General features: G+C 44.0%; 1 long non-coding RNA gene across 2 annotated transcripts in view; it reads right to left on the bottom strand.

Moving 5' to 3' along the window:
- Positions 1–22784, bottom strand: part of LOC144683614 (uncharacterized) — an 85037-nt gene extending 62253 nt beyond the window's left edge. Inside the window, exons 1-2 of one of the 2 annotated variants that reach the window (XR_013577303.1) lie at positions 22703–22784; positions 18944–19074 (exon numbers count right to left, since the gene is read on the bottom strand). This is a non-coding gene — a long non-coding RNA (uncharacterized LOC144683614). Of the gene's footprint in view, positions 1–18943; positions 19185–22702 lie in introns of those variants that run through there. The other variant, XR_013577302.1, reaches the window with a different exon arrangement.
- Between the last annotated feature and the right edge of the window lie 1783 nt (positions 22785–24567).

Below are 24567 nucleotides of genomic sequence, written 5' to 3'. Positions count from 1 at the left end.
GCCAGCTTTCACAAAGGATTGTACAACTTACCCAGTCGGCCAAGTGCTCTGCTGCCCCCTAAAACGCACACTAATTTGCAGTCTGTGTCTGAGGGTTGAAAAGTTCTGGAGCATTTGGTGGAACTTTCATGCTTTTGCATTGCTTTAGTGGGCAGAAATGGTTTAGCAACCCGACTCCAAGCATGTCAATGGAGCTGCTGCTGAATTGTCTCAGCTGTGGAAGAATGCTCACTTTTGACAAGCCTTTCCAAATGCATGGCCGCTTCCCCCGTCACTCACCCCCTCACCTTCCAGGTATGTGCTTGTGTACTTCCATCAGTCTGTGCTGCCTTGCCCATGCCCCCTACCCTACTTGCTCTACAGCCTTTGCCCCAGTACCGCAATGAATGCCAGCTGGGCAAAAATGACTTGCCTATGCCCCCAGCAAACACGCAGCATCTCTTCCTTGTTGTCCAACAGCGATCCTTGCAAGCGCTGTGCAAGGTTGTGTGCACTCACTTCTGAGTTGCCCCCAAAATTCAGCTTGCCAGATGAACACCTTTTAAAGGCAGTCATAAATCACGCTATTCTGAAGTCATGCCGGCGTGGGAGGTAAATTTGATGTGAGGGATGATTCCAGTGTGCAGGCACAATAATGAGATGCAAATGCATTAAAATTAAGTTCCCGATGTTGGGCAGCTGGAAACATGCCCCGCCATTGACGGGTAGAGCGGACAATCGCAAACTGGTTTCACGGCAGTGTAAAACTGATTTTTGGCCTTCTCGTCATATCGCCTGCTCATGCCGCCAAACACGACTGCTGCCAATGGGAGCAGAAAACTCCGCCCATGGTCTCACCAGCATCCTGTACAACTATTGCAAAGCATCCCTACTTTTATATTCCATTCCCCTTGCAATAAATAACATTCCATTTACCTTCCTAATCACTTGCTGTATCTGCATTCTAACTTTTTATGATTAATGTACCAGGACACTCAGGTTTCTCCCCATTTAAATAATTTTCTGCTTTTCTATTCTTCCTGCCAAAATGGACAAGTTCATATTTTGCCACATTATATTCCACCTGTCAAATTTTTGCCCACTCACTTAACCTATCTATGTGCCTTTGCAGACTCTTTATGTCCTCTCTGCAATTTACTTTCCTAACTATCTTTGTGTCATCTGCAAATTTAACAACCACACATTTGGTCCTTTGATCCAAGCTATTTATATAGATTGTAAATAGTTGAGGACTCAGAACTGATCCCTGTGGCACTCTACTTGTTACAGCTTGCCAACCTGAAAATGACCCATTTATGCCTACTCACTGCTTCCTGTTAGCTAGTCTTAGACCAACTCTTATCTCCTTCAAACTGAATGTGAAATTCAATCAATTTAAAAGACTGATGGAAAGTTGGCCTTCATCCCAAAAGGGTTGGAATGCAAAAAGGTAGAAGTTATGTTACATTTATATAAAACACCGGTTAAACCCCACTTAGACTGCTGCATTCAATTCTGGACTCTGCACCTCAGGGAGGATATATTGCCTTGGAGATAGTGAGGTGCAGGTTCATCAGGATGATTGATACTAAGGCTAAAAGGGTTAAATTATGAGAAAAGATGCATAATCTAGGTTTGTATTCCATTTAGTGTAGAACATAAAGAGGTGATGTAATTGAGATGTTTAAGATGATTAAAGGAGTTGATAAGGTAGATAGAGACTACTTCCTCTGGTGGGGGAGTCTAGAACAAGGGGGTAAAATCCTAAAATTAGAGCTAGGCCATTGAAGGCTGATGTCAGGAAGCATTTCTTCACTCAAAGGCACTCTCACCTAAAAAGTTGTTGAGGCTCAGGTCCGATTGAAAATTTTATTTTAGGAGAAACTTCTTTAGCCAGAGAGTGGTGCATCTATGGAATTCATTGCCACAGAAGGCTGTGGAAGCCAGGTCATTGAGTGTATTTAAGACCGAGATAGATAGATTCTTGATTGGTAAGGGGATCAAAGGTTACGGGGAGAAGGCGGGAGAATGGGGTTGAGAAACTTATCAGCCATGATTGAATGGCGGAGCAGACTCGATGGGCCGATTGGCCTAATTTCTGCTCCTATGTCTTATGGTCTTTAAAACTGAGATTGATAGATTTTTGTTAGGTAACATTACTGAGGGAATCAAGGAGGATAAATTATGATTGAACAGCATAACAAGCTTGAGGGCTGAATGGCCTATTCCTCTTCCTAATTCTTGGCTTTGCCTTCTGTGTTCTGCTTCCATTTGTTACAGCGGTTGTGTACTCCATGGATGGATTAGCCCAATCTGTGCCAGTTGGATAACTAATTGATTAGAATTCTAATTGCCTGGTCATGTGGTCCTTTTAGGGCATTCTAATTCATCTTCCAGGTGGCGCATACATGCGTGGATAGAGAAGGACAAATACCTTTGTGGCCACTTAATATAATGAATGCACACTAAAGTGAATTCACCTCTTCTGATTTAACACATGTTATTTGTCTATAAATATTACAACCTGACAGAAAGATGTGAAACTGTACACAGTGTATTACCACCAAGATTACCATGTTGACTGATAGAGTGAGATAAATGAAGAAATAGTAATAAGGTGATAGCAATCTTGAGTTTTAAAACACTAGAATGTGAGAGGATACGGGTGGGTCAGGTCAGGATAATGACATGACTATTTGCCTTTTTACAATATATCTTAAAGCCCTATTGTCTGATTGAAAGGCCAACTCACTGGGAATATGACATGTAATAATGTGATGGTGAAGTATTAGGCACGTGCTTAACTCAAGTTTAGCCCCTCCTCCAGGATGGAGAAGTTCAATGGTTTTATAATGAGCAGCTGTACTTTCCCCACCTAAAGAATTAGCAATCTTCTTTTTCATCCTTCATGGAATGACTTGGGCAAGTTTTATCTCAGGGAAGCAAGTGTTTGTTACCTCCACCTGAACCTTGAGTAAGCCCAACTCTACCGTTACTTTGGGTCCATCAGCACTTTATGTGATTGGTTTGTTCTAGTCAGGGGCTTCATTCATCCAATGCAGGCAGACTTAATTCATAATTTTTTGTGGCTCTATCAGTATGCAGCATGCTTATTGTTACCATAGCTATATTGGTACTCATCTGATTCTGTATAAACACACACTGCAAGTTCTCTTTGTTCATTCACTGGGTATGTATATCACAGGCAAGGTCAACATTTACTCCCCATCTCTAATTACCCTTGAAAAGTTGTGGTGAGCTGCCTTCTTGAACTGTTGCAGTCTGTGAAGTGACTTCCACAGGGCTGTTAGGAAAAGAGTTCCAGGATTGTGACCCTGTGATGATGAAGGATGAAGGTGATATAGTTCCAAATCATGATGTTGTGACTTGGAGGGATACTTGCAGGGGATGATGTACATATGGACTTGCTGCCTCTCTGAATGATACAGTTTGCTGAAAGTGCTGTCGAAGGAGACTTGCTGAGTTGCTGCAGTGCACCTTGTAAATCGTGCACATTGCTGCCATGGTGTCTTGGTGGTGGTTGGTGTAAATGGTGGATGGTGTGCCAATCAAGTGGGCTGCTTTGCCCTCGATGATATTGAGCTTCTTGGGTGTTGTTGGAGCTGCACTCATCCAGACATTGGGGAGTATTCCATCACATTCCTGACTTGTGCCTTGTAGATGGTGGACAGAATTTGGGGAGTCAGGAGGTGAGTTACTCACCACAGAAATCCAGCCTCTGACCTGCTGTTGTGTCCATGGTATTTATATGGCTAGTCCAGTTCAGTTTCTGGTCAATGTTAACCCCCTCAACGTTGATAGTGGAGGTTTCAGTGATGATAATGCTATTGAATGTCAAGGGGAGATAATCAGTTTCTCTCTTGTTGGAGATGGCCATGATCTAGCATTTGTGGGGTATGAATGTTGTCACTTAGCCCAAACCTGAATGTTATTCAGGTCCTGCAGCATGAGGACACAGACTGCTTCAGTATCTGAGGAATTGCAAATAGAACTGAACACTGACAATCAGAAGCAAATGTTCCCACCTTGTACAATAGAGGGAACGTCATTGATGAAGCAGCTGAAAATGATTGGGCCTAGGACATGACCCTGAGGACTGCTGAAGGGATGTTCTGGGACTGAGATCAGCCTCCAACAACCACAACCATTTTCTTTGTGCTCAGTGTGACTCCAGCCAGTGAAGTGCTTCCCCCGCAACTCCCATTGGCCTCAATTTTACGAGGGCTCCTTGATGCAACATTTGGTTAATTGTTGGCTTGATGTCAAGGGCTCCCCTCACCTCTGGAATTCAGCTCCATTGTCCACATCCAGATTGAAAACTATGCATTAACTAACACTGACAAACTACGTTGTAATTTTTGGAACGATTAATGAGGATGGTTGTTTTCATTCCCTGAGTGTCCCCATTACTTGAATTATTTTGGAAGTTCTTAGAGAGCTGTTTCTTCTTGCCTCACCTGTAAACAGTTTCGAGAACAGTCATTGAAGACATTAGCATTTCTGGCCAGAGCATTGGATTTTTATTGGGATCAGATTTCTTTTGTTGGCAGGCAGTTCTTTTTGAGAGGAACTGAGTGTACTGACTAGCTTCTTACATGCTGCTGTATTACAGTGAGCTTTTGTATTACTGCATGCTCCCTCAGCACTGCAACAAACTATGGTAAAGAGTTGGCACCAGTAGTTGCTATGGAACTCCAAAGTGCAGACTTAATTGCGTCCTTGTCTAAAGATACTAAGTAAAACATTTAATGAAACTAAGGCCATCTAGGCAATAGCATGTCAACCTTTCATTGATTATTACATTAACATAATCATGTTATTGCTTACAAGGTGCTCTTATAGCTTAACCCATTCACCACGATTGTTGACAGTATTGGCATTGTGCAGGGTATGGTTACACCAGTGTAATTTGTCAGTATCTACTCACTGACAGTAGGCATATAAGCATTTGGCTATCCAGCCAGGTTCTCTGGTGTCTGTGGAAAGAATGGTTTGTTGGGAGAATGACCTTCATATCATACTTTCTGAAGATTCTCAGGTTTCTATGTGATTCCCCACCTTATGGGGGTGAGGGTTCCCAACACTCCAGGAATTATGCTGGATGAAGCTGTGAGCCACTGGGGAGCAAAATCAGAGGAGAGCTAAAAGAGTGCATGTCTTTTTTCATTCCTTGAACACTTTCATTTATTAGTTATTAATACCTAGATGGAAAAAAGACTGAAAGAAAAACAAAAAATGCTGGAAAAACTCAGCAGGTCTGACAGCATCTGTGGAGAGAAAGACAGAGTTTCGAGTCCATATGACTCTCCTTCAGAGCTAAAGGGAAGTAGAAACGTGGTGAAATATATACTGTTTAAGGGGCGGGAAGCAGGTGAAGCTGGATAGAAGGCCAGCGATAGGTGGGGGCAAAGGAGAGATTGCAAAAGATGTCATAAACAAAAGGTCAAAGGATTGTTAATAGTGGTGGTTCTGGATAAAGGAGGTGCTAATGGTGACATTAAGAGTGGAAAGCAGAATGTGATAATGGCCGGACCAGGGTAAGGTCTCTGGAAAGTGACAGATGGCCCTAGTGGGGATGGGGTGGGGGGAGGGGACTGTGGTGGGAAATAAGATAGAAAAAGCTAAAAGCTGGGGATAAAACAATGAATAAAAATGGAAATAAATTTAAAAAAAAAATAATGAAAGTAAGTGGGGGAAAAGAAAGTAAATAAATACACAATAAACATTAAAAATGACTATAGAAAAAAGGGGGGATCAAAAAGGGGTTGGGATGGAGGAGAGAGTACATAGTCTGAAGTTCTTGAACTCAAGCTTGCGGACAGACCAAAGGTGAATCAACAGTGGCCTATTCACTGACAGTGGGAATGTAAGCATTTGGCTATCCAACCAGATTCTTAACAAGAAACTTTGTCCCTTTCTTTCAGGTGCTAAGGAACGTAAGCTCCAACAACTCATTGATACCAACACCCATCCAGGACCCTCCAGCCCTTTCCATCCCTCTGACCCCATCCTGTCTTCTAATCCCAGCCCTTGCCGTGTATTCACTATACCCTCTGACCTTCCCCTCTTTAATTCTGAACGTTCAGTGCTCAGCAAAGGACTCAGTTTCATACTCTTACGCCCTCACCTCAATGAATTCTGGGCTCAGCACGATGCTGAGCTCTTCTTCCGCCGCCTTCGTCTCCGCACTCACTTCTTTGGGCAGGAGTCCTCCCCCCGTTCAACAGATCCTTTCACCCGCCGCCAGTATTCTCCCTCCACCTGGACCCCTCCTTCTGGCCCTTGATCTTTTCATTGAGAACTGTCGGTGTGACATCTGCCATCTCAATTTTTCTGCTCCTCTTACGCACTCTAACCTGTCTCCTTCTGAACTTGCCACACTCCGTTCTCTCAGGTCCAACCCTGACTTTGTCATCAAACCTGCCGACAAGGGTGGTGCTGTTGTTGTCTGGCGTACTGACCTCTACCTCGCAGAGGCTGAGCGCCAACTCACAGACACTTCCTCCTACCTCCCCCTGGACCTTGACCCCACCATTAAACATCAAGCCATTGTTTCCAGGATTGTCATCATCTCCTGACCTCATCTCCTCTGGGGATCTTCCCTTCACAGCTTCCAACATCATAGTCTCCCAACCTCAGACAGCCTGCTTCTAACTCCTCCCCAAAATCCACAAACAGGACTGTTCCAGTCATGTCAGCCTGTTCCTGCCCCATGGAACTCATTTGTTCCTATCTTGACTCCGTCCTCTATCCCCTTGTCCAGTCTCTTCCCACCTACATCTGCGATTCCTCTGATGCCCTACATAATATCAACAATTTCCTGTTCCCTGGCCCTAACTGCCTCCTCTTCACCATGGATGTCCAATCCCTCTACACCTCCCGTCCCCCACCAGGATGGTCTGAGGGCTCTCTGTTTCTTCCTTGAACAGAGGCCCCAACAATCCCCATCCACCACCACTCTCCTCTGTCTGGCTGAACTTGTTCTCTCACTGAACAATTTCTCCTTAAAATTGTCTCACTTCTTGCAAATAAAAGGTGTGGCAATGGGTACCCACATGGGCCCCAGTTATGCTTGTTTCTTTATGGGGTATGTGGAACATTCCTTGTTCTAGTCCCACTCAGGCCCCCTTCCACAACTCTTTTCTCGGTACATCGATGACTGCTTCGGTGCCGCTTCATGCTATCATCTGGACCTGGAAAGATTTATCAACTTTGATTCCAATTTCCACCCCTCCATTACTTTCACATGGTCCATCTCCGACATTTCCCTTCCCTTCCTTGGCCTCTCTGTCTCAATTTCTGGTGATAGACTTTCCACCAATATTCATTACAAGCCCACCGACTCCCACAGCTACCTCGACTACAGCTCCTCACACCCTGCTTCCTGTAAGGACTCCATCCCATTCTCTCAGCTCCTTCGCCTCTGTTGCATCTGTTCCAATGATGCCACTTTCCAAAACATTGCTTCTGGCATGTCTTCCTTCTTCCTTAACCGAGGTTTCCCACCCACTGTGGTTGACAGTGCCCTCAACTGTGTCCGACCCATCTCCCGTGCCTCTGTCCTCACAACTTCCTCTCCATCCCAGAACCATGATAGGGACCCCCTTGTCCTCACCTTTCATCCCATCGGCCTCCACCATTTCCGCCAACTCCAACATGATGCCACCACAAAACACATCTTCCCTTCACCCCCCCTTGTTGACATTCCATAGGGACTGTTCCCTCCTGGACACCCTGGTCCATTCCTCCATCACCCCCAACACCTCAACCCCCTCCCATGGCACCTTCCCATGCAACTGCAGAAGGTGCTACAACTGCCCCTTTACATCCCCCCTCCTCAACGTCCAAGGGCCCAAACACTCCTTCCAAGTGAAGCAGTGCTTCACTTGCACATCCCTAAATTTGGTCTACTGCATTTGCTGCTCCCAATGCGGTCTCCTCTACATTGGAGAGACCAAGCACAGACTGGGTGACCGCTTTGCGGAACACCTTCGGTCTGTCCGCAAGCATGACCCAGACCTCCCTGTCGCTTGCCATTTCAACACCCCATCCTGCTCTCATGCCCACATGTCTGTCCTTGGCCTGCTGCATTGTTCCAGTGAAGCTCAACGCAAACTGGAGGAACAGCACCTCATCTTCCGACTAGGCACTTTACAACCTTCCGGACTGAATATTGAGTTCATCAACTTCAGATCATGAACTGTCTCCTCCATCCCAACCCCTTTTTGATCCCCCCCTTTTTTCTATTGTCATTTTTACTTTCTATTTAGTATTTATTTAATTTTTCCCCCACTTACTTTCATTATTATTATTTTAAAAATTGATTTCCATTTCTATTTATTATTTTATCCCCAGCTTTTAGCCTTTTCAATCTTTTTTCCTACCACCGTCCCCTCCCCCGACTAGGGCCATCTGTCACTTTCTAATAGTGCTTACCCTGGTCTGGCCATTATCACATTCTGCTTTCCAATCTAAATGTTACCATTAGCACCTCCTTTAGCCAGTATCCCCACTACTAACACCCCTTTGACATTTTGTTTATGACATCCTTCGCAATCTCTCCTTTGCCTCCACCTATCACTGGCCTTCTATCCAGCTTCACCTGTCCCACCTTCCTTAAACAGTATACATTTCACCACATTTCTACTTCCCTTTAGCTCTGAAGAAGAGTCATACGGACTTGAAACGTTAACCCTTCTTTTTCTCCACAGATGCTGTCAGACCTGCTGAGTTTTTCCTGAACTTTTTGTTTTGTTTCGGATTTCCAGCATCCTCAGTATTTTGCCTTTATGGAAAAATAGGCTGTTTGACTGGGCGATGGTGGGTGGTCATGTGATGAATGCTCTAGGACTACATCCACCCAGAGTTGGCAACCATAGTACAAGTGTATGCTAGAGCCAGGGTTAACTTATAAAGCGAAAAAAATAGCTCCTTATTTAAGAATTTCCTAAAGCTTCTATGGTGGTTCATTTAATTTACCCAGTTATTATCTGGATTGCACAGGCCGAGAAGCGGCCCACATTAATCAGGGACACACATTTCATCTCTGCCCTGAGCTGAGTTATTTGGCTTCAGACAGGGTGACAGCAGAGGAATGATTGTTAGCTTCACTACTGAAGACTTGTGCTCCAGATCTTGCCGTGCCCCTAGCTAAGCTGTTCCAGTACAGCTACAACACTGGCATCTACCCGGCTATGTGCAAAATTGCCCAGGTATGTCCTGTACACAAAAAGCAAGACAAATCCAACCCAGCCATTTACCGCCCCATCAGTCTACTCTCGATCATCAGAAAAGTAATGGAAGCTGTCATCAACAGTGCTATCAAGTGGCACTTGCTTAGCAATAACCTGTTCACTGATGCCCAGTTTGGGTTCTGCCGGGGCCACTCAGCTCCTGAACTCATCACAGCCTTGGTTCAAACATGGACAAAACAGCTGGACTCCCAAGGTTGTTGGCTGTTGGAGGTCAATCATCTCAGCTCCAGGACATGACTGCAGGAGTTCCTCAGGGTAGTGTCCTGGGCCCAATCACCTTCAGCTGCTTCATTAATGACCTTCCTTCCATCATAAGTCAGAAGTGGGGATGTTCGCTGATGATTGCACAATGTTCAGCACCATTTGTGACTCCTCAGATTCTGAAGCAGTCCATGTCCAAATGCAGCAAGACCTGGACAATATCCAGGCTTGGGCTGACAAGTGACAGGTAATATTCACGCCATACAAATGCCAGGCAATGACCATCTCCAACAAGAGAGAATCTGACCATTGCCCCTTGACATTCAAAGGCATTACCATCGCTGAATTCTCCACTATGAACATCCTGGGGGTTACCATTGACCAGAAACTGAACTGGACTAGCCATATAAATACTATGGCTACAAAAGCAGGTCAGAGGCTAGGAATCCTGTCACAAATAACTCACCTCCTGACTCCCCTAAGCCTGTCCACCATATCTGAGTCAGGAGTGTGATGGAATACTCTGCCCTTGCCTGGTTGAGTGCAGCTCCCACAACACTCAAGAAGCTTGACACCATCCAGGACAAAGCAATTTGTTTGATTGGCACCCCATCCACTAACATTCATTCCCTCCAACACCGACGCACAGTAGCAGCAGTATGTACCATCTACATGATGCACTGCAGAAACTCACTAAGGCTCCTTAGACAGCACCTTCTAAATCCATGACCACTACCATCTAGAAGGACAAGGGCAGCAGATACATAGGAACACCACCGCCTGGAAGTTCCCCTCCAAGCCACTCACCATCCTGACTTGGAAATATATCGCCGTTCCTTCACTGTCACTGGGTCAAAATCCTGGAACTCCCTCCCTAATGGCACTGTGGGTGTACCTACACCACATGGACTGTAGCGGCTCAAGAAGGCAGCTCACCACCACCTTCTCAATTAGGGATGGGCAATAATCACTGGCCTAGCTTGCAAAGCCCACATCCCTAGAATGAATTTTAAAAAATCCCGGGTACAGAATGGAATTCTCAATGCTCTAGCCCTCGATTACTGTCCAGCATTCCCTGTATGTGTTTGGACATCCAATGAGGAGATAGAATTGACCTCATTGTGACGTCATTCTCCTGATATAATTCTAAGTCACACATTTATGAATGATGACCAATTGAGCAAGATAAGTAGGAACAATTAGCACTGTGAAACTCTACCTTGCACAGAGTCAGCACCTCCAAAAGTGCAGGGGAGGACAAGAGAGAATTGAAGAAAAAGGGAATAAAATCTTCCTCATTCAAGGCCCATTCAATAATAATAGGATGATATTCTCAGAAATAAAATCAGTAGAAACTACAATACACAATACCAGACTATGGAGAAAGAACAGGGGTTTGGGACTAATTGGATAGCTCTTTTGAAGAGTTGCACAGACTTTACAACACTAACCTACAATTATACAGTGCCTTTGGCATAATAAAACATATTGGGAGTGTTATTGGAGCCACATGAAATATTAGGACAAAGGCATGTTTCAAGGAGCATCTTCGAAAAAGGGAGAGAGGTTTAGGGAGGAATTTCAGATCTTAAGGCCTAGACAGCTGAATGCGTGCCTATAGTTGGCAGAACAAAAGAAATCAGGGATGCACAAGAGGCCAGAATTGGAGGAATGCAGAGTTCTCAAATGTTGTAGGAATAGAGGATGTTACAGAGATAGGGAGGCACAAAGGGCCTCCTTCTGTGCTGTATGATTATATAATTATATAATATTATATAATCAGGCTGGAGCTGATCACCTGTAGCAGGGAGGAAAGCTCCCATTTTCTTCTCGACTTTTGCAATTATTGGCATTTCTGTTTCACTTCTGTCCTCATTCTGGAGCAGCATGAAGAGAAAACAGCTCCTATAAATAAAACAGTCACCCTGCCTCTTTAAACCCATTCATAATGGGTAACATTTACGTTCACTATCTCCATCACTGGTCTATTGTGGCTACAGGGTGTGCTATCTACAGGACACACTACAGCAACTCATTAAGGCTTCTTTGATAGTATCTCCCAAGATGCAACCTCTATCACCTAGAAGGACAAGGCCATTAATACATTGAAACAACAACACTTCCAAGTTCCACTCCAAGTCACACACTATCCTACCAATTCTTTACTGGTCACTATGTCAAAATCCTGGAACTCCCAGCACCAGACCCTTAGGCATCAGGTTTTATACAAATGAAGTCAGAGTCCACATCCAGAAGTGTGTGTCCCCATAAAATGAAACTACCTTCATTGTTAATGTGTTAAAAACAAAGAAATAAAAAGAACAAAATTACTGGAAACACACAGCAGATTAGTCATATCTGAAAGTGTAAGTCCTTAATGTCTCAGGAAGTTTTGTCTAAACGCATTTGATTTCAGGTTTCCAGTACTTAGGGCTTTCTGTTTGCTCTCATAGCCTCCCAGAGCTGGTTCATTTCACTTCCCTGGCGAGGTGAGTTGGTTTGAATGTATTCTCACTGTCAACAAGAATGTTGCCTGTGCCCATTCTGATTGCAGAAACCTTGAACAACTGCACTTCATTAAAGCTATGAAAATTCCAAAGATTCACAACCCTTTGAGTAAAGAAATTTCTCCTCATCTCAGTCCTAAATGATCAACTCCTTATCCTGAAACTGTGCCCCCGTTTTCTAGATTCCCCAGGCAACGGTAACAACCTCAGTGTCTACTCTGTCACACACCTTCAGAATCTGTATGTTTCAATGAGATCACCACTCATTCTTCTAAACTCCAGAGAGTATAGATCCAGTCTACTCGGCCTCTCATCATAGGACAATCCTTTCATCCCAGGAACTAATCTAGTGAACCTTCACTGTACCGCTTCCAATGCAAGTATATCCTTAAATTTGGAGACCAAAACTGCACACAGTATTCTGGGTGTGGTCTCACAAAAACTCTGTACAATTATAGCAAGACTTCTTTATTCTTGTATTCCAATCCCCTTGTAATAAATGCCAACATGCCATTTGCCTTCATAATTGCTTGCTGTACCTGCATGTTAACTATCTGTGTTCCCAAGTCTCTCTGAACATCAACAATTACAAGTTTCACACCTTTTAAAAATATTCTGCTTTTCTATTCTGACAGCCAAAGTGAATAATCCCACTCTTCCCCACATTATGCTCCATTGCTCACTCCCTTAACCTGTCTATATCCTTTTGCAGCCTCTTTGTATTCTTCTCACATTCCTCCATACAATTTCTGTCATTGGATTTACCCTAAATATCTGAAATCCTAACAGATAAAGACCAAAATCTCCCTCATTGTTCCTCCACATTTGGCACTGACATCCTACTTGCTAGAGTTGTACAGTGGCAGGGGTGAGGGTTACTCTGGAATGATTCCACTATTCTGTGCAAGGTTGGTATGTGGTGATCATTACATTTAATTGGTTACATGCAATCATATTCAGCCATCATATTCAATCGGAAATGTCTGGTCTAAATAGATTTTTCTTGTTATTTCAATGATACACAATGTACTGAGCTGTTAGGGAAATCCACTGTGAGGCGAAACTCTGCCTGGGGAAACTGTTCAAAGGAAACAGTGGTCTCCAGATAAGGTGTCAAATTTGCTAAGTTCTTGGATGGTTTGTTTACTTGAAAGGAAATGGTCAGAGCATGAAACGAGTCTCATGGCATGAACCACAGCTTTTTACCATTGATCTTTAGATCTAGCAAAGAATCTGAACTTCTTCCTTTGTGTTTAACATCGCGTGTTGAAATTTTATGAACATGGAAACCTTATGGTTTCACCCAAAGTTCTGGTTCTTATCAGGCTGAAAGTCAAAGTTTCTAAAAATGGCATATTATCTTCTTTCAGGCTGATTCTATTTTTCGTGATTATTTTTTGCTCCTCTCAGTGTCAAAACCACCATCATCAACTCCTCCAAAAAAAGTCTTGATCACGCTGTCATTGCAAATTACTGCCTCATCTCCAATCTCGAACTCCCCTCAAAGTTCTTGAGCTTGTTGTTGCCTCGCAAAACTGTGCCTTACTTTCCCACAAAATCCTGTTCAAATCTTTGCAATCAGGCTCTGTCCCTGCCAAAGAACCTGTCAAAGTCACAAATGATATCTTCTATGACTGTGGTACACCATCTCACCTCATCCTCCTCAAACTCTCCACAGCCTTTTAAACAGTAGTCCACAACATCTTCTTCCAAGCCCTCTCTTCTGTTGTCCAGCTCTATGGGATTGCCCTTGCTTAGTTCCACTGTTATCTATCAGATCAACATCATCCAGAGGCATTGGGCAGGATTTTCTGCACCCGGCCCGCCGCCTCCATCTTCTGGCCCCGCCGCAAGTCAATGGGCTTCTGACTGGGGCACCGCCTCGCCCATGGCGGGGCTGGAAAATCCAGGCCATAGAGTCAACTTTCACTCTGTATAGACCACACTTTGAGCACTGCGTACAATTCCGGTCACCATATTATAAAAATGATATAGATAACCTGGAGTGTGAGCAAAAATTTTTTTTAATTCTTTCACAGGATGGGGGCATTGCTGGCTCGGCCAGCATTTATTGCCCTTCCCAAATTGTACTTGAGCGGTGGTGATGAGCTGCCTTCTTGAACCGCAATCATGTGGAGTAGGTACACCCACAGTGCTGTTAGGGAGGGAGTTCCAGGATTTTGACCCTGCGACAGTGAAGGAATGGCAATATATTTCCAAGTCGAGGATTAACGAGGATGATACCAGAAATATGGGGTTACAACTAGCAGGAAAGGAAGCTGGGTCTCTTTTCTCCTGAAAAGAGAAGACTGAGGTGTGATCTAATAGAGGTGTTTAAAATTACGAAAGGTTTGACAGAGTAGACACAGAGAGAGTGTTTCCTCCTGTAGGGAAGGGCAAAACTATAGGCCATTGATGTAAGATAACCAGTAATCAAATAGAAAGTTCAAAAAAACTTTACCCAAAGAGTGATGAGAATGTGGAATTTGTCACCACAGGGTGTAGTTGAGGCGAATAGTACAGATGCATTTAGGGGGAAGTTGGATAAGCATATGATGGACAAGGCTTTGGTAGATTATGTGATAGAATTACATGAGGAAGGATAGGAGGATGTTTGAGAGGAGCATTAACACTGGCATGAACTGATTGGGCTAAAAGCCCTATTTCTGTGCTGAATAATTCTGTGTAATTAAAGATCTCTCGACCTTCTGCCAATAATCAGTAAATTGATGAAAGGAGTCATCAAATGCTACACATTCACCAATAACCTGCTCACTGAAGCTCAGTTCAGGTTCTGCCAGGACCACTTTGCACCACACTCCATCAAGGCTTTTATATAATTACGGATAGAAGAGCTGACTGCCAGACTCGAGGTGAAAGTGGTTCTACCCTTGACATTAGGGTGGCATTTAATGTCAAGACACCCTAGAAAAACTAAGGATGAGGGGTAAAAGGAAAACACTTCAATGTCCGGAATCAAACTCACAGGCAAATGAGAGAAATTGGAAGTGGGGGGCCAAATTGATCACTCCAAGTAATTTAAAAACTCCAATAACTGATTTTCTTTTGGTTGGCACAAATACAACTGGAGCAACAGAAACTAGAGCTAGAATTCCAGGAAGGGGAAAGAAGGAGAAGAAACAGAAATGGAGAGGCTAGAATGGAGGGAGGAGGGAGAATTCCAGTTAAGGCAGCTGGAATTGAGTAGGGAAAGACTCAATGTAACCAGTGAGGGCACCGCTAGTGAGGGAACTGGCCCTAGCTCAGGACCAAGTGCTGAGCTCTTAAAGTTCTCCCTGTTAATACTGAAGTTTGATAAGGGAGATGTCGAAGTGGCCCTTGATGGGTTAAAATCTGAAGAGACAGCTCAGCCATGCATTCAGAGATATTTGCATAGTACAAGCAGTTCTGTTCAGCAGTTTGTGGACATCGACTCCTTTGACTGTAGAGACAAACCTAGATCTTCACTGCCCCCCACATGGCTGTTAGTAGTGACATGCCCAGAGCACTACCACCAGATGGTGGTGAATGCCCAGACTCCCCAGACGATACATAACTAAGATCTTTAAAAGGAAACTGGCCAGAAAAGGCACCAGGTTCTGAATCACTGCCTTCCCTAAGTAGGAACCCAAAGAACACAAAGAAATTCAGAACCCTAATATAAAGCTATTTCGATGGAGCTAGTGTTTTGCAACTTTACCATCTAAAGAACAAACAATGTGACAGCTGCTTCTTTAACAGGAGGTCTTGTGACACAGTGGTAGTGCCCCTACCTCTGGGTTCAAGTCCCACTTCAGGATTTCATGGCCATGGAAGGTGCATTCATAACATAGCCAAACAGGTTGAAAATCCTTCCAATTGCCTTATGGCAGGGATTAAGAGTGGGAGAGTTCCTGGCTAGCAACATTACAGAAGGCAAAGGCAAACCACTGCAGCACCTTGCCAAGCATAGTCATGGACCAATCCAATGGGAGTCTATGGTTACCAGCACCCTCTTAGGGCATGGTACCTGAAGGAGGAGGAGGATGCTTTGTGTCCATTCTGTGTTAGGCAGAGATTTCTTAAACAAAGAATTCAACTCCTCAGCAATATCTCCAGGAAGACAGAAAGACTAGCTACAGCTTTAAACCACCTCAACACTGAAAGCAAGACAACCGGATTTGGCTGCAGCCAGCAAATACTCCAAGCTGTGAACTATGAACTTCTTTTAATTCTTACAGACTATAATTTGGCCAAATCTATCCTACTCTGTAACCTGTATTTATGTGTGTGAACATTAAGTGTGTGTGTGCACTTGTGTGAACTTCAAAAATGTGGGCATGTGTGTGTGAGCTTTGAGTATGTGTTCCTGTCTGTGCGTGGAAGTCGGAGCATATTTTTAATAATGTTTACCCAGGTCCTCACATGGTCATAATAATGTGGTGTAGGTACACCCATAGTGCTGTTAGGAAGCAAGTTCCATGGTTTTGACTCAGTGACAGTGAAGGAACGACTATATAGTTCCAAGCCAAGATACTGTGTGGCTTAGAAGGGAACTTGCATATGGCGGTGTTCCCATGTACCTGCTGCTCTTGTCTTTCTAGGCGGTGGATGTTGCAGGTTTGGAAGGCGCTGTTGAAGGAGTGGTTGCATTACATTTTGTAGGTGGTACATGGTGCTCCCCACACCAGGACTACCTGTACTATGTCAAGGAGAAGGCTCACAGTGCAGCAACAAGGAACTCTAGCAGGGTTTCTGTTCCCTGAACCTGTGCTATATAAATTATAGCAGGCCTAATCCTCCTTTGGTTCAGATCACTGATTGAGTATGGGCCAGGGATCAATGAGGCCTGCTCAAAACTCTATGCCCCAGTACCACAGAGCAGTGTATTTATCCCCTGAAGCATTGGGAGACCCATTTCTTCTTTAAGACTGGATCAAGCTCTTCATAGCATTATGAGGGGAGACAATCCCTGTAAGCCTCCCATCATGGAAAGTCTACAGGGGTCATTTTCTGTCAGCACACTGATTAGAAAATCCTTTGCGAAACTTGCGCCAATTAATGACTCAACAATCTTTCAAGGGAAAACAAAAGAAATACTTCAAGATGAGGGCAATACACAGCAATGGGGAGGGTGGGGCCGTGGGATTAGTTTTGGATTGCTCTTGTGAAGAGCCAGCATAGGCATGATGGCCCAAACAGCCCCCTGCTGAACTGTAATGTTCTACAACTCTTCATTTCCAAACCAAACGGACTTTATAGAAAGCTAAAAATGTTGGAAATATACAGCAGGCCAGACTGGAAGAGAATAAACGGTTACAGTTTCGGCTCCGATCCTTCATCAGAAGCCTCACTGTCTACTTCCAGCATTTTCTGGTTCCATTATAAATTTGCAGCATTGTTGTTTTTTTTAATCTCCATGAAGTGGAATTCTATACTTGAATTAACTGTAGGTTTACTATGGAGCCAACTGTGTGATTAAAAGGAATCCAGTCTGAAAGCAAAATGTTTAGTCAGCATAACCTGATCATGGTAATACTCAACTTTCTATTTCAAAATGATTAAGTTCCAGCTAAACCTATTTTTGAAAATGTTTCCAATCAAATAAACAAGTTATAAGAACATTAAGAGGCTTTTTTTCCCCCCCACAACAGAACATATTGTCAGCATTTGCTGAGAAATTAAATCAGCTTCTCAGCATTTTAAATCTCTCGGCTCTCACTGTCACTCGACTTGCTGAAAACATTTCAATACAAGGGTCACCAGATCTCAGGTCTGGAGCTTTGGTTGCCAACCCTCCATGATTGTCCTGCAAGGAATTAACGATTAATCTCCTGGATACCGCTACGAGCAACTTGGGAAAAACAAATCTTATTGGCTTCAAAACAATTGTGCACTTATTTTGCATTTGCTTTGAACATTGTTGTTTATTAATTATAGAAATATTGGAGACAGAAAAAAGTCTGCTTGACTGGGAGGGGTGTTGGAGTGGGAGGTCATGGAATGAAGCCTATAGGAATACAACCAGAATTGACAACCTTACCTGAACCCTCTGTGTACTCCCTCATATAACTCTTCACAAAGCAAGAGAAACATACGCTGGTTTCCTCCCACAGAGTATTCATTGACAATGGTTAATTAAGGTGGATAAATGCGGATTGGTAAGAGAAAAGTCAGGATTCTCACTGAATGATCGATGGCTAGACAGAAGATTTATCTTATTTCTCTCTTCCTCATAAACCTCCATGTTTCTATCTATTTTGTTTGAACCACAGTGGCCTGTGTCCCCTGGAATTTCCTTCCCTTTTTTCTTTCACTCTCCAGGTATATCATCTTGTGAGTTCTCCCTACATCCTCACTGCCTTAAATTCAAGTCTCATCACATTGTCTCTCTCCTTTAACTCATTCTTTCCCATGGTGTCAAATCTGTGACGCCTCTTGTCTTGTTCAGTTTACTCATGCTTTTACAATGTATGTGCTTTTAAAACCTGAACACTGCTCCTTATTTCACTTGCTTTCTGTTTTCTTTTCAATCATGGCAGTCTATGAGTACCATGAGTTGTGGCTTTTCATTCTGATTTCCCTACTTAAAAATAAATGATACCCAGCTAGATTTTAATTAACTACATGTGTTAGGTCTGTGCAATTAAATGTGCATAATCTTAACCAATGCATAAACTAGATATTGGTGCCATTTGATTAACCTAGTTTATACTGTTCATAAGGATAGACAACATAGGAAGTGGGGTTATTGCTGTCGATGTTGATTGTGTGTTCTTTTGGTAGTTGCACCATTCTTTGACTTGCTTGTTTTCAGCATTGCTTAATCCACATCATTGAACAGCCAGAAACTAGCAATACCACTCATCATTGTCATTTAACATTAAGGGACTATATGTCATCATATCTTACCATAGACATACATGCAATACCCAGGATAGAGACACTAGCACAGCAACAAGACAATTTGAACACAAACGTGCAACTCTAGAATCTCCCTACCTCCCTTGGTCTTCACATCTTCCTGCAGTCTTCCAGCTTGAAAACCCAATTTTGTGTCACATAACCATTACTTCTTCATTTACACCATTTTTTCTTCTATATTTGGTGTTGTTATTCGCTGTGTCCTTGACCTATCAATGAAGGTTCTCAGTAAAAAGATCAGAGTTAAAATTTAATTACAGTAAACTTTAACAAGTATTTATTTGATGCAATGAGATTTTTGTTGATCAAAGAAATATGAGCCCAGTCTCCATCCTGGAAACTATTGTGACACTAACTTCATTTACCAACCTTTCTGCACAGTCAGTGTAACCACTTCCCCTCTGTACAACAACAGTACACGGTCAGTTAGATGTAATCCTTAAAGAGCTGCTGTTCAGGTTAAAGAAGGCAGCTGTATTAAGGGAGAAATTAAGGATTTATACCCAGTCACAATATATAAGGGGCCATATTGCTGGACCTGGGCAGCTCATGGTGTGTCCTGTTAGTCAGGCTTGTTTATGCAAGTTTAGGTTTTAACATTTTTACCTACAATTGTTCTGTCTTTAGCAGCCAGCACATCTGAACTGTCAGCAACTTGCCAGGGTCAAGCAGGCAAATGCACAGCATGTAATGCTCCTTGAGTAAAATTGACAGGCTGGGAAGCCTTCAAAGAGTGAAACCGAAGATCTCCAGCCATGGCCCGGTGAGAGGTTGCTGTTCACAGCACTTCTTCTGACAGTGCGCTTTCACTGCTTGACAGGTGATTGCCAACTTCTCGGAAGTCAGTTCTGCTGTCTTGGACTCACTCACATTGATCTGTATTTCCCGGCTGTCAGCCTTTCCCACAGCCTTGGAGCAACTTATTCAGCCCCACCTTGAACCTCGTGATGAGGAACAAAAAGAGCAACAACACCAACACCAACAGCATCAGCAGCAGCAGGAGCAAAACCAGCAGCAGTGGCAGCCGTCATCTCCTCCACCACACACTGCTCCACAGGGCAGAGGGAATAGATTCTAAGATCCAGCTCGAAGGAGGCAAGACCCCAATACAGGGTCTACAGGCAGAGGAGTGAGAGCCATTGTGTCTGAGCACCAGCGTCTCATGAGAATGAGGCTTTGATGGCAGGTTGTTGCTGACATCTGCAGCCTCCTGGAAAAAGACTGCCTTTCTGGTGGCATGCATTGCCAATGACTGACAAGGTGGCTGTCACACTAGGGCCACCATCCTCAACACCACCACCCAGTCCTTCCGGGTTCTCTGCCTCTCCATGAAGTTATATGCTCTCTTCCCCTGCAAGCAGAGAGTTGTGAGTGTTAGAAACGAATTGTCTGGAGAGGAGTGAAGGACAACATTTGTGGAGGGTGGCTGTGATGCACTTGTGCGAGAGGGCAATAGGATGAGGGTGAGTGTGAGTGTTGGCTGTTCAGATGGGGATATGAGGAGGTGCCTGCAGGGAGAGAAATGAATGGAGCTGCAAGGTGTCTTTGTCTGAGGTGCGCTGTGCTGGAGAATGCTGGGCAAGTCAGTGTGTGAGGATTGGCTCCTAAAAGGGTGATACCTCCACCTTACCCACCCTCCCTGATGTCCTTTTGGTGCACCATCTCCAGGTTGGAGAGAGTATACTGCTGTTGCTGACTTCTTCACCCTCCCCCACCCCCACCTGCTTGGTTTGACAGGCTGCCTTCTTTCTGCTGTCCTCACCTCGCTGCAGTCCTTAGATCCTGCAGCAGGACATCCAGGTAAGAGTTGGGCTCTGGGGAAGGGTGGTTGTGGGGTGGGAGGCAGGGTGGTTGGGGGGAGGTGGTGAATGGGAGGGGGGAGGGGCAGCTTTCCCTTCACTTTAATTAAAAATTCTTCCTTTGACAGATTGTGTGCATCATTCCACCCACCTTCTTTGAATGATTGGAAAAGTCAGAAGTAGGATGTGGCTCAGAGTCCTGGTAAAACCCACTCCAGCAGTATAAAAGTTCCTGGCCCTCTACAGCTCCTGCTGCTTGGCCAAGGACTATCAGTTTAAAATTCTGTGCTTTGAGTCGGTTGAATACCCTCAAATAAATAGTCAGTATCCCTGATCACTGTGACAAGAGATGCATGAAATACTGTGGGGCTAATTGTAACATAACTTACTGGGCAGGAAGTGAGACTGGGTGCACTGAATTCAATGGAAAGTAACATCAGGTGAGTGTAAAACCAGCATTGCAACCAATTGTGTCAGTTATTAGATGGGCAGATTAGATTACATATATATATGTATACATATATAAAAGTTTTCGAGAGAAGAAAAGCTCATTATCAGATTGTTTCCACTGAGAAAGTAGACACAAAGATTTCCACTATAACATATATAACATGAAAAAACTTACATCAGTAAATCATGTCAGATAGAGTAATTAGATACCTACCTTGTATTCAGTTAGCTGACACCAGCTGAAGTGACAGTGTGGTTCTACAATTCACCTTGGCATCAATAGATGAAGTTGGTTTGAGATGTTGCAGACTGATTAAAACGTCAAGTGTGATCATGTATTTTGGAAAGACATCAGAATGATAGGTGTGATTGAATGAAGATGTAGCGCCAGATCAAGCAGAAAGGAAAAAGTGAGGCATGAACCATGTTCACAACAGAACAAGCTGGAAAAGGGAATGGTAAATGGCATTAAGACATTATGGTATAGATTTTAGGATTGAGAACTTTTGGTGCAGAGCTTCAAGGGACAGGAGCACAGGTCAGGAATTTAGTCCTGTATTAGTTTGAATGGATGGTAATTTTGGTTGAAATTGTAGAGCTCAGTGTTCTGATTTCTAATATGCAGTCCTGTCATTCAGCTCTGCCAAACAACACATGAATGTCAGCATATCATGCTGGTAGCATTTTCTATTTTCACTGCACAGCTGTCTGTGCCAGAATCATGTTTCAATCAATAACATAGGGCAGGATTTTTACCTTGTCAGGCGGGTGCGGCGGGCAGTCGGGAGTGGCCGCGAAACTGACCGCTGCCCGCGATCAGTCCCCGGCTGCGATTTCACACTGGCTGGCCAATTAACAGCCAACCAGTGTGAAAGGCACACTCAGAGCCTCAGCAATGCCGGGGTGGGGGGCGGGAGGAGTGCGAGCGCTGAAGTGTGAGCATGCGCGGCAGGTGTGCACAGTGAAAGCTCCTTGAAAGCACAGAGCTGCCTCAGGGAGCTGAAAACTTTTAACATGAAAAATAAAGAATTGAAAAATAAGGAAAACATGTCCCCTCATGTGACTCTGTCACATGAGCAGGGACATGTTAAAAATGAGTTTTAAAAGATTTTATTTTTTTTTAATCATTGGTTGATACCTCATCCCGCCCGTGGATGAGTTTTTGCAAAAAGTGCAAAGGCTGCTTGGCGTATTCGTCCGCCCGCCAACTGAGAGGTTGGACAGGCAGGGAAACATTCAATTAAATGAATTAATTAATGGGCTTAACAGCCCTCTTAATTGTCGCAGGCGCGCTGCCAACACCTGCACGTTCCCACTGACCGAAATATCACGCGAGCGCTCAATGACGGGACGCTAACCCAATGTCATCGCATGCTATTTCACACTTGTGTGTGTCGGGTGCACACCCGCACGCTAAGCTGAAAACCCTGGCCGTAAGGATAAGGGGCTGATGTATCAAATCATGGGATGTAACATACTTGTTGCACTCATATTGCTAATGGCGAAACTCAGCAAGCATGCAGGTAACCTAACTCTCTGTGAATCAGCAGCTCTGTACTTGATGCTGGCTGCAATTGTTAGAACCTACCTGAATAACATTTGCTTCTTTCCAGTGGTCCAATTGTGAATGGCTGACACCAACACCAAAGGCCATCTGCACAATCTGAAGCAGCACTCCTGGAAGTAAATGAAAATTCAGAAGAGTACACATTATTTTGGGGAACAAGTAAGGCTGCAGCTCCAATCTCATTGTGGGTAATATCCCAAAAACTGTGCAGTGCAACTTCCAGGTGGCTCTTGATTCTAACCTGCAGTCACTTCCCATTGGCAGACCCTGACCATCAAGCAGGGCCTAAACTCTGACCAATGGGCAAACTCTGGACACTAATGGTACCATAGGCCCCAGATGCCAACATAGGGCAGGCTAATCCCAGGAATGAAAGGCTTAACATATGAGGAACGTTTGAGGACTCTGGGTCTATACTCAATGGAGTTTAGAAGGATGAGGCGGGATCTGATTGAAACTTACAGAATACTGAAAGGCCTGGATAGAGTGGACGTGGGGAAGATGTTTCCATTAGTAGGAGAGACTAGGACCCGAGGGCACAGCCTCAGGGTAAAGGGAAGACCTTTTAGAACAGAGATGAGGAGAAACTTCTTTAGCCAGAGAGTGGTGCATCTATGGAATTCATTGCCACAGAAGGCTGTGTAGGCCAGGTCATTGAGTGTATTTAAGAACGAGATAGATAGGTTCTTGATTGGTAAGGGGATCAAAGGTTACGGGGAGAAGGCGGGAGAATGGGGTTGAGAAACTTATCAGCCATGATTGAATGGCGGAGCAGACTCGATGGGCCGAATGGCCTAATTTCTGCTCCTATGTCTTATGGTCTTATGGCTGCAACATCTCTGAGCACAAGCAGCCTCATGCTTTGAATTTTGAATTGACAACAGGCCTCATTTTGTTCGGCTGACAAACAGTTGTCAGGCTGTGGTTGCCACTCTCAGACTTCTATTTGAGAAACTCTTATAATTAAGCAAAAGCAATATGCCATAAGCCAAGGCTTCTGCTCTTTGTCATCCACTTTGGTTTTCTGCTACAGATTTGAGCTGCTCTTTCCCTTCCTCAGTTTGCTTCCATCCGACTCTGTTCCCCTCTTCATCTCCTGTCCTCTCACTCCTCTTCCTGGTCTTTGCCATTTATATCCTTTATACTGTACCATTACCACACCCTGTCAATCCACAAAGTAACCCATTTGTTACTGCCCAACTGGCCTCATACTCTACACCATGCCAGGCTTGACTCTTTCTGTTCCCTCTCTTCTGTTCACTCAGCTTCACCCTACATATTAACTCTACAATCCATATTTATGGCTAGCCCCTGATCTCAAAATTACATAAGGTTCTTCCACCACAGGGGCTATTTCTTATCATCTTTTTCACCATTTACATCCTCTTAGATGTCTTCAACCTGTCTATCCTTATTATCCACACTGGAGAAAGCACATCCCAAGCATCTCTGTTGAATTGCTCATTGACTGCTTGGCATGTGTCTTTAACAGCCCTGCCCCCACCATTCCTAGATAGTCTCTCAACTTTGCCACTTTGCATACAGCAACTATGCCATATTACAAAAGGGATATAGAAGCATGGGACGTTCTTCATGATTTTCTGATGGTCAACATTGGTTAGACTCAGGTGGAACATAATGCCTGCAATGGTCTTTTAACAATTGTCAAGACATTTCTCTGCTGGATCAAGTTGTTCTCACAGTTGGAACCTTGATTGAATTTACCATGCATATCTAGCCAGAGAGAAAATAATGCTGGGAGGACATTTGTTTCATGACAAACTCTTCCTGTGTAAAATACTGGATAAATAAGTTATAACACTGATCTCCCATCTGTGGAACCTGAAGTCAAGTCTTGTACCAACTGATGGGATTACAAAGAGACT

This window comes from Cetorhinus maximus, chromosome 8 (assembly GCF_964194155.1).
Source record: "Cetorhinus maximus chromosome 8, sCetMax3.hap1.1, whole genome shotgun sequence".
Taxonomy (NCBI): domain Eukaryota; kingdom Metazoa; phylum Chordata; class Chondrichthyes; order Lamniformes; family Cetorhinidae; genus Cetorhinus; species Cetorhinus maximus.
The sequence above is the reverse complement of the archived record's forward strand: the minus strand, read 5'-3'. Positions and strand labels throughout refer to the sequence as shown.